This window comes from Garra rufa, unplaced genomic scaffold, assembly GCF_049309525.1.
Source record: "Garra rufa unplaced genomic scaffold, GarRuf1.0 hap1_unplaced_001, whole genome shotgun sequence".
Classification (NCBI taxonomy): Eukaryota; Metazoa; Chordata; class Actinopteri; order Cypriniformes; family Cyprinidae; genus Garra; species Garra rufa.
In genome coordinates, this window is record NW_027394276.1 from 20,399,747 (window position 1) to 20,416,240 (window position 16,494).

The following is a 16,494-nucleotide window of genomic DNA, read 5'->3' on the forward strand; positions in this document are numbered from 1 at the left end:
ACACAACGGCTGACAAGCTGGAAACTGCGTTTCTCCCTGTTGTTTGTATTGCTTTCGGTAAGTTTAGTACCTAAAATCACACAAATATTGCATATAGCTGTTCCTGACACTAATTTTATGTGTTTATTTTTTTGTAACTTCTGCTGACATGTTTTAATGAGTGCGCAAACGATCGAGTCCCATTCAAACACTACAGCGGAGGGAGTTGTCATGGAAACGGGGCAACAACACAGCAACTGACAAGCAAGAAACTCGGTCTCTCGCTGTTGTTTTCATTATTTTCGGTAAGGTCAGTTCCTAAAATCATACAAATATTACATATAGCTGTCCCTGACACTTCTCTTGCTTGTATTTGACTCGCTTCTGTTGACTTTAGTTCATAGAGATGGTTTTTAGTGTCTTCGAAAAAGTCCGTTAGCATCTTAACTGGTGTCAGAGGAGGTACGTTAACTTAACGTTATGCTTACTCCATAAACTGAGCAGTTTATGAAAGTTTCTGATTTTAATCACGTCTTTATGTGTAGACAAGAAGTTTTGACAGGTATGTAGTAGTTTTACTGGTATTTTATCAATGGGTGATTGGAAATAGGCTCAGATAACCTAAACATATACATGGTACCGTTAATCGGTGACGTCACTGACGTAACAGAATCTAGTTCAAAAGCAGTTTGATCTTTCATGGTAAACAAATATTGATATTGCGAAGTAAGAAATATAAACAATATCAAAAAGTAAACCTAGAAGCAAATTATTGTATGTTAAGAATTTATTACAATATCAAAAAGTAAACCTAGAAGCAAATTATTGTATGTTAAGAATTTATTTTCAGTATATTCTTTATCTTTTCTACATATCGCATGTGCTAAATATTGTTGACTCTGTGACAAATTGCTTCTTATGTTCTTATTTTTTTCCATGATGATGGCCTGCACCCCAGAGTTGGAGCATTTTTTTTTTTTTTTTTAAGTTTTCTATATAAGTTCCTTTTGTGTACCAAGACTGGATTTATTTAAAAATTCAAGATTAAAAAACAGTAAAAACGGTGATATTGTAAAGTATTATTACCATTTTAAAGTTGTTTACTTTGTGAATATATTGTAAAATGTAATTTATTTCTGTGAACAAAGCAGAATTTTCAGCATTATTACTCCAGTCTTCAGTGTCATATGATCCTTCAGTAATTATGCTGATATGATGCTTAACATACATTTTTGATTATTATCAATGTTGAAAACTGTTGTGTTGCTATTTTTTCTTTCAGGATTCCTTGATTGAACAGAAAATTCAAAAGAAAAGCATTTATTTGAAACAAATCTTTACACTCACTTTGATCAATTTAATACATCTTTGCTGAATAACAAAATGAATTTCTTTAAAAAATCATGATAAAAATAAATTTCACAACATTAAGAAGGTTCACACAAAAAATATAAATCAGCACAGCTGTTTTTTTGTGTGCAAAATCAGCATATTAAAATGATTTCTGAATGATCATGTGACACTGAAGACTGCACTGTAAAAAGTGATTTGTTGATCTTACTTAATTAAATTGTGCAAACTCGTTGCCTTAATTCAATTAAGTAATGTTAACTTAACTTTATTTAGTGTAATTTAAGTATTATCTACTAATATAGTTAAAGTATTCCGTACTCACTTTGATTTAAATTAGCTTGAGTCATTTAAGTTTTGTTAACTTAATTGAATCTGTAATCTGAGCAACATTGAGAGCAACTATGCTAATTAGAATGCATTGGGGCATGAATAAATTATGAACTTGCTTTGTTTTACTGTTGTTTTTGTATTTGCCGATTTTATTTGCTTTTATTTTATTTGATTTTTATTTAGCACAACAAAAAGAGCAAATGAAATGATTATTGTTACAATTTATAAAAATAAATGAAATGGAATTGTTACCATTGTTGCGTTTAGTGTGCTGAATGTTTAAATCTGTATCTGACTCAAATGCGGCTGATTGCAAGATATTGCCACAAACAGTAAAGGATTATAACAACCCCAATTAAAGCTTCACATGGTGTTTATCATAAAGCGTTAGTTTATTATCATTTAACATTAAAAGCACACAAGCTAATGTTTTAATTCTAAATAAGATCATCTTTTTAAAGCAATATTAATATAATAATACTAATAATATTAATATATAATATTAATATAAGCAATATTATTAATTATTTCTCTTTCTTTGAAACCAAATAATTTTGACTTCATGTTGCATCAATAGAAAGAGAATTATAAACATTTTAATGAAGTTCCAAGTGCCCAACTAAAGGGATCACTAACCACTATAATGGTGAGATCAAAAAAAAAAAAAATATATTTTAGGAAAATTAACATCAATTTATTAAGTGAGCTCTCTCTAATTTTTCAGTTGTGTTGACAATTTAACATTCAAGACAACTTTGGGAAAAAACAGAATGCAACTAGAAAAAGATGACTTCCAAAGTGGAGGAAATTAGTAAAAAGTCTATTTGGCTAAGAATTGCCCCGCCTCCTTTTTCTTTTCTTCTTCTGTTGTTATGTAGCATATTAGCAACAAATTAGCTCACTGCTGCCTCTTACTGTTGTGTTAATGTCATTGGTTCCTTTGTGGTTACTTAATTATTTGAAGTAAGTGTCACTCAAAACAGTAAGTAAATTGTTTATTTTGCCTTGAAAGTAGCTGTAACTTAATAAAACCTAGTAAACATAACAACTAAGTAAAAATAACTAATTATATCTAAGTAAGGTAAACTGTTGGATTTTACAGTGTGTAATGATGCTAAAAATTACAGCTTTGATCACAGCAATCAATTACATTTTAACATATATTAACACAAAAAAACATCTTGTGACCTTGCACTTTAGTTGTATGTTATGAAATGAATAATCGTTTGTCTGAAATAATATGAACAGCAGTTATACTAATCTTTCTCTTTTTGCTTTCCTGTTTCAATCTCGGGATGCCCATCCCAAGGTTGCTAGAGATTACACCAGTTCCAGTTTGGATCCAGCTTCACTTGTGAAGACTTCAGAAGATGCCAGCACTTACAAAGACTTGAGATGATGTCAACTATACAAACCTGCCAAATATTATCCTTATATTGTAATCATTGCCCAAAAAGGTAAGTTTGCAGATTTTCAACTTTGTATTGTTACAGTGTGGGTAATATATGTAAATGAACAATGTTTTGCATATTTGTAATTTTTTATATACTACTACTATTAAATTATTTAGCAGTTTGGACATCTTTTACTACATTTACTAAACAGCAGTTTGGGACAGAGTATGTATTTTTGATGCAGATGTAAATGACTGTAAATTAACCTAAAAAGGTGTTATATGCCTTTGTCATAAGCTCTAAAAATATTGTTAAGCAAAGGTATTAATGAGATCTTTTAAAAAGTAATATAGTGACTTTATTAAATTACACACTATGACAATACAGTTACTGTGTTGTTGATCTACTTTTAGGGAGGAACTTGTCAAGAAATCTACTTCACAGCACGTCAGTGGAAGGCTTTCCTATGTAACAAACATGGACACAAGATTTCCACCGTTGTATTTATCCATATCAGGTTTGTAAATGCATGGGGGTTTTATATTTTGCATCATTAGTCTTTTATGAAAACACATGAAAAAAAAAACACATAACAAGGTCACTGGACTTCTCACAAAACACCAGTATTATGCCACAAATATTTTCTAATTAGTTAAACTAAAATTAAGCTTACATTGATAATTTGTAATACCAGATACAAAATGTGATACTTTATAATGCAGGGTACCCAGTCCAGTTCCTGGAAATCTACCTTCCTGCAAAGTTGAGAATTACAGACGGTTGTGTTGGATCAGGTTTAGATCACAATTCTACAAGTAGGTGGATCTCCAGGAATGGGCAGTCCTGTTATATCAGTTATGTATGATGGATTTTGAACTGTAACATTTTTATTGCAGATTTTCTGGGATTCCAGTTGAATACATCAGTACACCAGATGTTGGCCTGGACAGATGTGCCTACAGTACACCACACTGACCTCTCTGCTTTTGCATATATGCTGACTACTAACATTTTCTGTGAAGGTATTATTAAAGCAAAACTGAACACCTGTGATAGTGGAATTTGTAGTTGTAAAGAATAGTCACACATGTGTATCAGTAAATTTAAAGCCACAGAGAATACATTTTATAGGAGTTAATTTTTTTTGTACTCTTTCTCACAAACATAACACAACAGTTATACCATTTCAAATTCTCAGGTGCACAGATCCTAATCTACAATTCACAAATTAAGTACCTTATATGCTCACAGTTAGGCTAGAGTTGCTGCAGTGAATGAAGGGCAAAACACTCACACGCTTGAATAAAAATCTCAAGTCATGAACAAAATTTGCACATTTGCATATACAGTTGTAGTCAGAATTATTGGCACCCTTGGTAAATATGAAGCCTGTGAAAATAAAACTGTATTGTTAAAGGGTTACTCCACCCCAAAATGAACTTTTTACTTTTTACTTTTCCCCATGTCATTTCAAACCCATAAATGCTTTGTTTGTCTTCCGAACACAATTTAAGATCACACATCCGTGCACAGCAAAATCCCTGGTGTTAATTTAACACTCCCAGTGTTAATTGTGGACTCATATATACACTGGCTTCGGTGTTAAAGTTAACACTGAAGCAGTGTTGAAGTTAACACTGAAGCAGTGTTAAAGTTAGTGAGATAATTAGGTGATTAACAAAGTGATGATTGATCATTATTGAAGACACCTGATGTTAATAAGCAGAATCTCCAAAAGAGAAAACCAACAATTTTAAGCAACCATTTCAGTGGTCAATGTTTGCATTAGTTAGGCTCCTGACCCGTAAATCTTCGATATTAGGTCTTATTTGGCTGCAATAACTGAGTTATAACACTTAGACAAGCCAAGAGCAAAAGTCATCAGGTGGCATTGAATGTGCCTGACATAATCATCATGTAGTGACTTGAGTATTTGACATAAGATTTTATGTGAAACTGTGAACAAAAGAGCAATCAGTTTTGGCATAATCAAATAGATGATGAAAAAAGAGTTTATTTTAATTTAGACACACAGACATGAAGAATCAGCGTAAGAATCACAACAACGGTGACCATCAAAAAGCGTGTTGTAGCCAATCAGAACTCATCCATGACTCCAATCATGCATTGCGGCATGAATAAATTATTAGAGTTCAGAGCTGATCTGAATATGCCGTTTGTCACCATTGTTGAGATTCATGGGCTGGTTCTTGATGTCTATGTGTGCCGATGTGAAATACTTTTCTAAAACAAGTTGTAAAAAAATCTTTCCAAAAAGTATAGGAAGTGCTGGATCTTCTGTGGATTGTCAAGGCTATTACAATAAACAAATAAAACAAAAAAACTAACAGATTAGACAGTGATTCATGTCAAAAAAATGAATATGTTAAAACATAATCATTACCTGAAGACATGAGCTTATGTCTGGCTGTTTAAAATCAAACACAGCAACAAACAAAACCTAACATTAAAGATTTGGGGGTCAAGTGCCCAACTAATGCAAACATTGACCACTAGAATGGTTGCTTAAAAATGTTGGTTTTCTCCTTTGGTGATTCTGCTTATTAACATCAGGTGTCTTCAATAATGATCAATCATCACTTTGTTAATCACCTAATTATCTCATTAACTTTAACACTGCTTTAGTGTTAACTTCAACACTGATTCAGTGTTAAATTTAACACCGAAGCCAGTGTATATATAAGTCCACAATTAACACTGGGAGTGTTAAATTAACACCGGGGATTTTGCTGTGTGTGTTGCGGCTGACATGGAACAGCTTACTCTGTTAGTGCCCAGTGGATACCCTCCAAAATGCCGCTACGGTGGCTAAAGTCACTATTTTTGTTTTCTTTGTGTACAAAAAGTTTACTCGTAGCTTTGTAAAATTATGGTTGAACCTCTGATGGCAGATTGACTATTTTGACGACATCTTTCATACTTTTCTGGGCCTTGACAGTGTTATCTACCTGGCAGTCAAAGGGACAGCCACAAAGCCCCCGGTTTTCATCCAAAATGGGGGTAATGACAAAATTTTCATTTTAGAGTGGAGTAAGCCTTTCATCTTTTTTGATGAAAGTACTTTTTTTTACAGGCTTCTTTGATCATATTTACTGAGGGTGCTAAAAATTGTGACCACGACTGTAAATGAGAACTGGTATCTCACATGACAAATCAGTATGTGACATCCCACTCACACACTTGCGCTCTCTCCATTGATAAATACAACATGTGGCCTTTGACCCACTTCTGCTAGCACAGTACACTCAGCAAGTTTTTCTTTATTTATTTTTTAATAAATTGGAGCGAATAGAATACAATAGGTAAGTGCTAGATTCTATGCTAAATTCTAATAAAGTCTGTAAATATGTAAAGTTCTAATAAATACACATTTCAGAAAAAATGAAATATAGTCCTGCATAAATCTGGTATAACGGAGCGTGTGAATTTTTTCATTTGTGGAACAGGATTTTTGCTCCTGCAAAAAAAATATATATTTTGAGAAGGTTTTGTTGTGTTTGTGAAAGAAACAAAAAATACAAGTTTGCAACTCCTAAAACATACTTATATATTCTCTACAAATACAAATTCCACTGTCACAGCCAGGTGCTCAGTTTTGCTAATAATAATACCACATACAATAGATGTATGGTATGCAAATATAACAAAGGGACATAAACAACTAAACAATATCTAGGGATGCAAATTATCATAATTATACATCTAAAAGAAAAGCATGTAAAACTTTAGGGAGTGAAAATGGTAAATGAGCTCATGAGTGTTCCACTGCTGCCATTCAAAGTGGTAATTTCAGGTAATTTTCATTCATTTCATTTACTCAAGCATTTGTTTTCCACCAAGTGACAGAAACACATAGCATATTTTACTTATTATTTTCATTAATAATGATTAGAAATGTACATTTTAAATAAAATGCTGCCGTTTTATATGAATACTGTATATACACAAGATAATATTTTTAGGCAAATGCTAAAAAAATCCTCTAAAAATGTGTATATGGAGTGATATTACATAAAACAGCAATTAGAAGTTAACTTTGTCTATGCCTTATATTGTGGGTTATGTCTGGATCACCCTTTTCAAACCTGACCTGATTAGTTCACACCCCTGATATCACAAGGAACCTAAATTTTAATTGCAAAAGAAAATCGATTTATCTGCTATGTACCTCTGTCTTCTGTTTTCAAGGGTCGGAAATCTTTATAAATCATCTTTTCACCAACATGTCTTTATTTTGTGGAACACAAAAGGAGAGAGTGGCATAGTCTCAGTAATTAGAATGATAGCAATGATAGTGAATAGTGACTGTGGCTGTCTGCCTTACATCTCCTTTTGTGCCCCACTAAACAAAAACATTTTACATTTTTTTATTCTGAAGTGAATATAGCTTTTAATTTGTAACTTCTTTATTAGCCTGTAAATTACTTTCTTTGTGTTTACTTCCAATAATTTGATTTCTTTGTGTGTATTTGAGTGTCAAACGTATTTCTGAATTTTGTGTAAATAAAAAAAAATTATGACTGAATTTGATGTGTGTTCAATAAATTATTGCATATACAGGCTAATTTATCTATTAAAATGTATGTAAGAAACAAGCAGAAAATATTTATTGTGTAGCATCGTTTTACCCCCCTGAAATCAACATCGTTTCAACGTTAGGTAAGCCAACCAATTAGATCGATTTTATGTCGAATATGTGTTGATTCTATAACGTCATTTCAACCAATTGAAAATCAACGTCGATTCAACGTTGGGTAAGTGAACCAATTGCGTCGATTTTACGTTAGTTTTGAATGGCGTGCCTGACGTCGATTCAACATTACCCCGATGAGCAAAACTGATATTGGATCGACGTCGGAGATCAACGTCGTTTCGATGTCACGGGAGACATCGATTCTATGTTGATTCTATGTCAGTTTGCTATCTGGGAAGCCATGGTAAATGACGACAAACACAAGCACAACGTTTTTTGTTGTTGCTGTTCATTCAGATTTTCATTTATAGTAAGACTGTGTTCATACAGTTGTAATCGATCAGCCAAAAACACAACATGGTTACTACGATTCACTATAGTAAAAACAAGGTAAATTGTCATAAGAAATGACTGCACTTACAGCTGAAACGCGTTTTTCCCCCATTTAAATCGAACTTAAGAACGTGTAAATAGACTTTAGAAAGTTAGATTACATTTAAACGGTGTTTCATTATGGGCAATTCGCGAGTCAAAAGTTTGTGAACACAAAACACGGATGAATGACGGACGAAAACGTAACGAGTTACCAATTGAGAACATTGTAAACAGAGTGAAAGAAAGAAGAAAACATGTATTACTTACATTGAAAAGTTATCCTATATTCCATTCGTCTGATTTTTGAACCTGACTTAGAATGAAACTAAGCATGGTGAGTGGCTCTCAACAAAGGAGCTCGAGCGATGCGATTGGCTCTCATCCATTCCCAGATAGCAAGGTGACATTGATTCAATGTTGAAATTCCATCAGAATCATCATTTTGGTTGAGGTTGAAAAAATCAATGCTAAATAACATTGGATCAATGTTGATAATTCAATGCTTTTCTGTGTTGAAATAAAAAATATTGAATCAATGTTGATTTTTGGTCAGCATTTCACTAGTGGGACTTAGACTGTCAATTCCTCATTCAACACTTAAATATGGCACATTTTCCTGAAATGTATTGGGCACATGCTCATTAAACAATAAATTCTGTTAATTTTGTCATCATTCATCATCACCACTAGCAGCACCAATAAATACACAAATAAAACTGCAGAGTGTGTAGATTAACTGTTACCATTAGATAGGTCAGATAAACCAGCAGGATATTATTAGCAAAAGTAATAGTAGTAGTAGTTGCATTTAATCATTAATTACTAAAAACCAACCAACATAGCTACTACTATTACTGCTGCTAATAATGTGTTCATTAGCTAGCTGTTTTTGGCTATAGCTAAAGGAGCACAGAATTCAGCCAGAGACTGATAATGAATAAATGCTCCAATGAATGTCTTTATGATTATTGTGGTCATCCAGGTATATATATTATAATATTAAATTAAACATTTTAATTTTTTTTAAAGCAAAATACTTCCAAATTATAATTAAACATTTAAATTATAACTATTTATATTATTTATGATTTATATATTCATTATAATTGTGAGATTTAAATCATATAGAATTTGCATACATTTAATGAATCACCTAAAAGACTACAGGTTAATAGAGAGAATTCAGATTTTTTTTATGCGCCTCAATCCAATCCATTAGGTGGCAGTAATGCAACTTAAAGCTGGCTGCCAACCGCCAATCAAATCAAAGCGCGGCATTACAGATTTCAAATGCGAAACGGACGCAGACGAGGCAACGTCAAACTGTTTTATTAGAGGTAAGTTATAAAAGGTCACAAAAAATTGACGTAAAATATAACGCTTAGAAATAATAATAAAATAATCCATTTACTTCCGTTACAGAGAGTTCCCTTTATTTGACGACAGTTCACAGATGTGTATTGATTCATCTCAGAGAAAAGAAGTAAGTTAACGTTACATGGACTTTATTTAATTATGCGTTTATTTCACTAACGTTATTCATCTTCCTTGCAACTTGTGTGTTTTTATCTGGACAAGTCCGAGTGAACTGCGAGTCTGCGATGAGTCACATGAACGCGCGCTGTCCGCAACGAACGGCCAGGTAAGGATTTTCAGAAAATATAATACATTTCGGCTTGTTTTTCCACCAACCTCTAGCAGATACAACAGTGAGAGTGTTGTTTGAATGTTTGTTTTTCAACACTATATGTGACAGCACAAGCAGACCGATCGCGATTTTGACTTTCTATCCTGAAAAAATATAGAATGGAAAATTTTAATGTAATAAATATTTTCACAAATTTCTTATTCGTGCTATCGACCTATTTTGAATTTCTCTCAGCTCCTTCTTTGACTGATATATAGGACTGATATAGGGGAAACCTTGCATTGTTTGATTTTCTCATTTTTATGTAATTAGTTTAAAGGAACCGTATGTAGGATTGTGGCCAAAACTGGTACTGCAATCACTTTCAAAATACTGTAGAACGGTGTATCCCCTCCCGCTCCCCCCTGACTCGAGGTTGCCAGCTAAGCTACAGGAGTAGGCTGCTAGTGCTACAAGGAGCTTCAATGGCAAGTGACGAGTCCTACACAGTAATTTGTTTTCTTCTGTTAATTATGTTTATTCTTCACAAGAGATGTTTTGCGAAGTAATTATGTATCGCAAAAATTTACAGATGGCGATTAGCCAAATGTTTCGCAAAGATGTACTGTAATACCACATTTCAGTCGGAACATAGATTGTTTTCATACCCTGCTAGTGGTGCGATATAAAGCTTTTTATGAATGCATTTAGCACTGCCGACCGTGGAAAATCCACTGTGTACGGAAGCAAAGTTAGCCAAACATAGATGAATCTTACCTGTCCAGGAGAAAATCAGCAACGTTGGCGTCTATCTTCAAATTCTTCTACGTTTTCAGCCGTCTCCATCTTTCAAAGGCATCTCCTATACAAATCCTTGTTTTATTTCGGACTTTGTCACGACGTATTTCGGATTCATAACGAGGTCTTTTAGGTTTCGTAACGTTATACATGTTTTATCCGACACGTTCGTGCAGCTGTAACAGAGCTGGCAACCCGTCTCACAAAACTCTACTGATTTCGTGATTGTTAGATAGCTGGAGGGTGGCGCCTCAGACCAAAACACAAAATGACAACAATAACATCAGTTGAGGGCTGCAACTCTCACTTTTAAATGACAATATCCTGGCCGGACCACTGTTGTCAGTGATATAAGTATTTGAAATGAACATGATTTCTTAATGTCTAGTGACATGTCAGGGCCATTTTATGATTAACTGACATAAATTTCTTACATATGGTTCCTTTAATATATGTGACCCTGGACCACAAAACCAGTCTTAAGTAGCAGGGGTATATTTGTAGCAATAGCCAAAAATACGTTGCATAGGTCAAAATGATCGATTTGTCAAAAATCATTAGGATATGAAGTAAGGATCATGTTCCATGAAGATATTTTCTAATTTTCCTACCATAACGTTAAATGTATCAAAACTTAATTTGGGTTTAGTAATATGCATTTCTAAGAACTTCATTTGAACAACTTTAAAGGTGATTTTCTCAGTATTTTGATTTTTCTGCACCTTCGGATTCCAGATTTTCAAATGGTTATATCTCAGACCAATATTTTCCTGTCCTAACAAACCTTACATCAATGGAAAGCTTATTTATTCAGCCTTTAGATGATGTAAAATCTCAATTTTGAAAAATTGACACTTATGACTGGTTTTGTGGACCAGGGTCACATTTTTGATTATTTTATTTAATATATTAGCTTAATATAACGTTAATACTTAACACCTTAAGTCAGTGTGTCACAAAACGGATTTGCTTAACCTAATAACAGTGTTTTTCACCCTCCATTTTTTCCTTTTCGTAGGCCCATCAGAAGGACATTTCACAGCTTTGCTCACATCAGGACTGAAGACTGGCTGAACCAGTGTCTGGGGTTTCAAGAGATAGCAGCTACCAGAGTGGACTCTTTAATGTGAAGATGCCAGATGTGTGATGGTAATTTACATTTTAAGATTATATTATTTTATTTTATTTATTTATTGACAAAAGCATGTTTTTTTATTCAATATGCATCTACCAAGTGAATGCTGTTTTTAATGTTTTATAACTTAAAAAACAACAACAACTACATTCCCATGACAATTATTTGTAACTTATCCATGTTTATATGTTCCTGACACCCTTTTAGGTTGGCTGTTTTCCTGTTGGAGGCACGTGTTAGGATGCTGTGTTGTACTCTAACCAGTGAGCTGGCTTCTCAGATGAACTGGGCAGTGGGAGACTGAAAGATCAGCCTGAACAAAAAAACTCAATTTACAGACACCAGGCTCCAAGATGTGCATGGTAAGTCAGGGTCCACATTGGTCCTTTTGTCTTAATTTCAGTTTGATCAAATTTAAACCCATTAAAAGTCTTAAACATCTTAACTCTAATGAGAAAAGCCTTAATTATGTTTTCAATAGATCTTAACTTTGTAGACAGAAAAAAAATATTTATTTTAAGTGCACTCATCTGCCATATTAAATTCTAATTACAATTTGCACTTAATTTTGTAGTACATTAAGTCACATTTCCAAATATTTAGGACCCACCTTCTTTCAGTTACACTACTACTAATCAAATGTTTTACACCATTGTGCAGTTTTAACATCCTGTTTGTTTTTATACTTTAGATGCCTTACAACAAGTGAAAGCTGAGAAGAAGGAGGCCTCAGATATCATCATTTCTGTGACAGTGCAACATTGGCTCTAATGTGGCCCTGTATGGCTTGGGGACATTGCCTCATGGTGGAAAGCCCTGAGTTCAGACTATCAGACTAGGAGACAGGACATCTTTTTTTAATGAGAAAAGTAGCTTCAATCCATGAAAAACTTCAAACTTCAAGACCTGAACAGCAAACTGGTAATGTCTCAGTCTGTGGTATGTTAGTGTTTCTAGCTTTGATGGTGAGTTTTAATTTCAATGTTGTTCCATTTTGTAGATGCAGGTTGCATTTGTTATATGTTGTCAGCTTTACAGGCTCTTCTCCTGGCATTTGCTTTATAAATTCAGAATTAACTGTTCCATGTATTAAAGCCACTTTGTCATTCATTTTATCATATCCTGTATGTACATTGTATTTTAAGCTCTGTCCCCCATTTCACAAGCTAGTCCCAAACTAAACTCATGTTTAAGCTCTCTTAACTGAAAATAACTTACTCTGACAGATCTTAAAATGTCATTGCTATTGTTTTGTCTCAGATGCACACCAGTAATGTGTTTTTCCCTTGGATTTTATAAAAGCTGTTTAAATGGCCTAATTTAACTATGGTCTAGTCCTGATTTAAGCTAAACCCTGTCTGTGAATCAGGGTCTATAATTTTTGAAGTTACCACAAAGTTTTTTGTTGTTGGATTTTTTAAATAATTTGTTTTACCTGAATTCAATGTTATTTTTATTATTGTTCAAATAGTGTGGGGCAAAAATAAACACATTTGCATGTAAACTAAAGGATGTTGTTTACTTTGAGTGACTTGTATCAAAACCATATTAATTACAGTCATGCATGTTCTCTGATGGAAAAAAGTAAAAAGCATGATTGATTTGATAATGTTTCTATGTTAATTCAATATTAAATAAGTGATTTAATTTAAGTTGAAGAAATGTTGATTTAATGACCATCTTGATCGATTTTTCATCATTGAAATAACATTATTTCAGGGTGCAAAACTGATGAAAAAACAATGTAAAATGTCAACATTGATTCAATGATAATATGATTGATGCATTAACATTGATTCAATGTTGATTCAGTGTTGGTCTGCTATCTGGGTTCTTACAATGGACGGCGAGCGTCGCGATTGGCTCTCGTCCATTCTCACAATGGACGGCGAGATCGGCGATTGGACGAGGAGACGGCCACGGAAACAGACGATCCTGCTCCAGGTAGCGCCACAGAGACAGACATTGCGCATCTGCTGCCGCGGGATCACGGTTGTAAAAGCAAGGGTTAGGGTTAGGGATTAGAATCGCACGTACTAACAGGCTGTTTTGAAAGATGTTTCCGGAGCTCGCAAAATCCACTTAGCCTGTGCGGAGAAAGGGCACGCTGGAGCCCGCCACCCTGTTGGGAAGAAAGAGCGCCAACAGAGCCGCCCAACGTGGGGCTCGAACCCACAACCCTGAGATTAAGAGTCTCATGCTCTACCGACTGAGCTAGCCGGGCTGGTTGTGGTCTCCTTCACCGGGTCTGACGCAGTTTTCATCGGCTCCCAAATGACACAGGCGAAACGGAGGCTCTCGCGTTGTGCAAGACTGTCGAGCCGTCCCGTGGGTAGTGCTTAGAGCAGGCTTAGAGTTTTCTTCTGTCAGTTTTGACCCAATCTGTTATTGGGAAGCGCAGTTTGACCCAGCAGTGCGGGCCAACAACATGTTCTGTCTTGCCGCGTGAAGGCGGTTCAATGCTTTGGTCAGCGTATGGTTGAGATGTGATTTTCCACCAATTTGGGGCACCTTTCTTATGGAAATCAAGGATAAATCTATATAAGGATAAGGATAAATCTTCTATATTTCGGTGGTCTTTTGCAAACACTAGATTTATATGTCAATTCCAACATAACACCGACTGTTACGCAACAGTCCCGGGATCGTTAATAGTTACGCCTCCAACATTTGCATCGCCCAATCATCGGTAACGTCAGTACATCAGTAAAACAAGGCAAGCCACTGAAGGGACACGGTTAGCTTAATGCTAGCGCTAGCCTGTTACATTTCAGTACAAAAGATATCACTTACCACATAAACAGAGAGATGACTGTGCTGATGATGGTGAATGATGGAGAAATAACTGCGCTGATGCTGGCGAATGATTTACAGATCCAGAGTATCACCGAGAAGCAGCTGAACTTGTGTGGTAAGAAGCGCTCCCTCTGCATTATAACTTTACACAGAGCACATGGATCACAGTAATGAGACTTAAATGTCTGCGATACAAAACGGCAGATTCAACAAACCACATATTAAAAGCCGCTAGAGCTCCTAATTAAATATATATTTTTATCAATGTGCCAGCTATAGAGATGAGCAGCTCTGTGAAACAGCCAATCGGAGCAGAGCTCATTAATATTCATGAAGCTTCCAAAAAAGGCAATAACAGAGCATTTCATTCTAGGGACAAATCCTAGGGTTGTAAATGGTCCTGTAAAACCGTTTCTGGAGATTGTTTGCCCTTTCCTATGCCATATACCTTCTATGCAGATATCAAAGAACAAATTAAAATATTCTCTCAATGCATTTTATGGCAAATTTAAGTTGATAGAACCAGCTGACATCTTATCCTGACATTCTGAATATCAAGGATGGTGACACCCACCAACAAAAATGTTAAAAAAAAAATAAAAAAAAATCTCAATCATAACGATTCATAAGATTTTTAATCTGATATTTACATTTTTCAGAGACCACTCTGACCATACTCTCTTCTTCTATGTTGCTTAAATGCTACACAGAACGTTCATCAATGGTTTGGAGCATATGAAATAAACCATTACTCCACACCCGATTCACGCTCAGAAAAGAGTATCAAAGCTCATCATCGTAGTTTGGGAGACACTACACTTTTGAAACACATTTCTTAGTTAGAAACTATAGAAACGATCCCTGAAAGTATAGTCTTGACCTCCATTTTGCAAAACCAGCTTAGGCGAGTTCTGACACTTTGAGTCTCAGAGATGGTTACAACCTAACAACAGAGATGAGAAAAGTTACATTTGAAACATCATTAGAGTCCTAAAATTTTGTTTGTAATTTTAGTTGGATGCAGTTTTCATTGGCCCCCAAATTACACAGGCGAAACTGAGGCTCTCGCGTTGTGCGAGACTGTCAACCCGTCCCGTGGGTAGGGCTTAAAGCAGGCTTAGAGATTTCTTCTGTCAGTTTTGACCCAATCTGTTTTTGGGAAACGCAGTTTGACCCAGCAGTGCGGGCCAACAACATGTTCTGTTTTGCCGCGTGAAGGCGGTTTAATGCTTTGGACAGCGTATGGTTGAGATGTGATTTTCCACCAATTTGGGGCACCTTTCTTATGGAAATCAAGGATGATTTCATGGGAAATGGCAAACTGGTGTAGCGTTTGGCTAATAAGCTAAAGCTACAAAGGATGTACCGGTGCCCCGTCGTCCGAGCAGAATCCACATTCGGCCGTAATCGGAGGTTACTACTAACGTTCGATTGTGTCTCATAGGGAGTTTGGCGCAGGGCCTCAGTGGAAAACAGGCCCTCGACGGCTGAAACAAAAGACGAAGAATGCATCCACATGCACATGAATCAGGAATGTTAAATAAAGAAACCCCGCCGGATGACGAGGTGGTCCAGTGGTTAAGGCGGTGGTAGGCTAATACATTGTGCTCGACATGCATTCGAAGCTTTAGCGCCACTGAGAGGCCACCGGACCAGACAGGCCCAACATGTTTACGATGGGTAACGGTGAGCTGCAATTGCGCTGCAGTTTAACGATACTTGTCTTGAGAACATATTGACAAAACAAAAAAACCTTCTGGCTCTGGCGCACTATCATCAGCAGACCGTTTTTTTGGCGAGGAAAAAAAAAACCTAAACGAAACAAGGCTATATTTCTCAACAAAACTCTAAGCCTCCAGAGAGACAAGCAAAAATTGCCAAAGATAACTGTATTTCAAGTCATCCTGGCGGGGTATTGGACAAAGTTTTCAACCAGCAATGATCGCGCCTCGGACAAACCTCATAGGCTACAATATTGCCTCTGCGAAAAAAT

General features: G+C 35.3%; 2 non-coding genes across 2 annotated transcripts; both read right to left on the reverse strand.

Moving 5' to 3' along the window:
- Positions 1–15,162: 15,162 nt before the first annotated feature.
- On the reverse strand, positions 15,163–15,378 carry LOC141303725 (small nucleolar RNA U3). The gene has a single exon (XR_012343693.1). It is a non-coding gene; the product is annotated as a small nucleolar RNA U3 (small nucleolar RNA).
- Positions 15,379–16,353: 975 nt separating this feature from the next.
- Positions 16,354–16,494, reverse strand: LOC141303760 (U4 spliceosomal RNA). Its single transcript, XR_012343727.1, has one exon. It is a non-coding gene; the product is annotated as a U4 spliceosomal RNA (small nuclear RNA).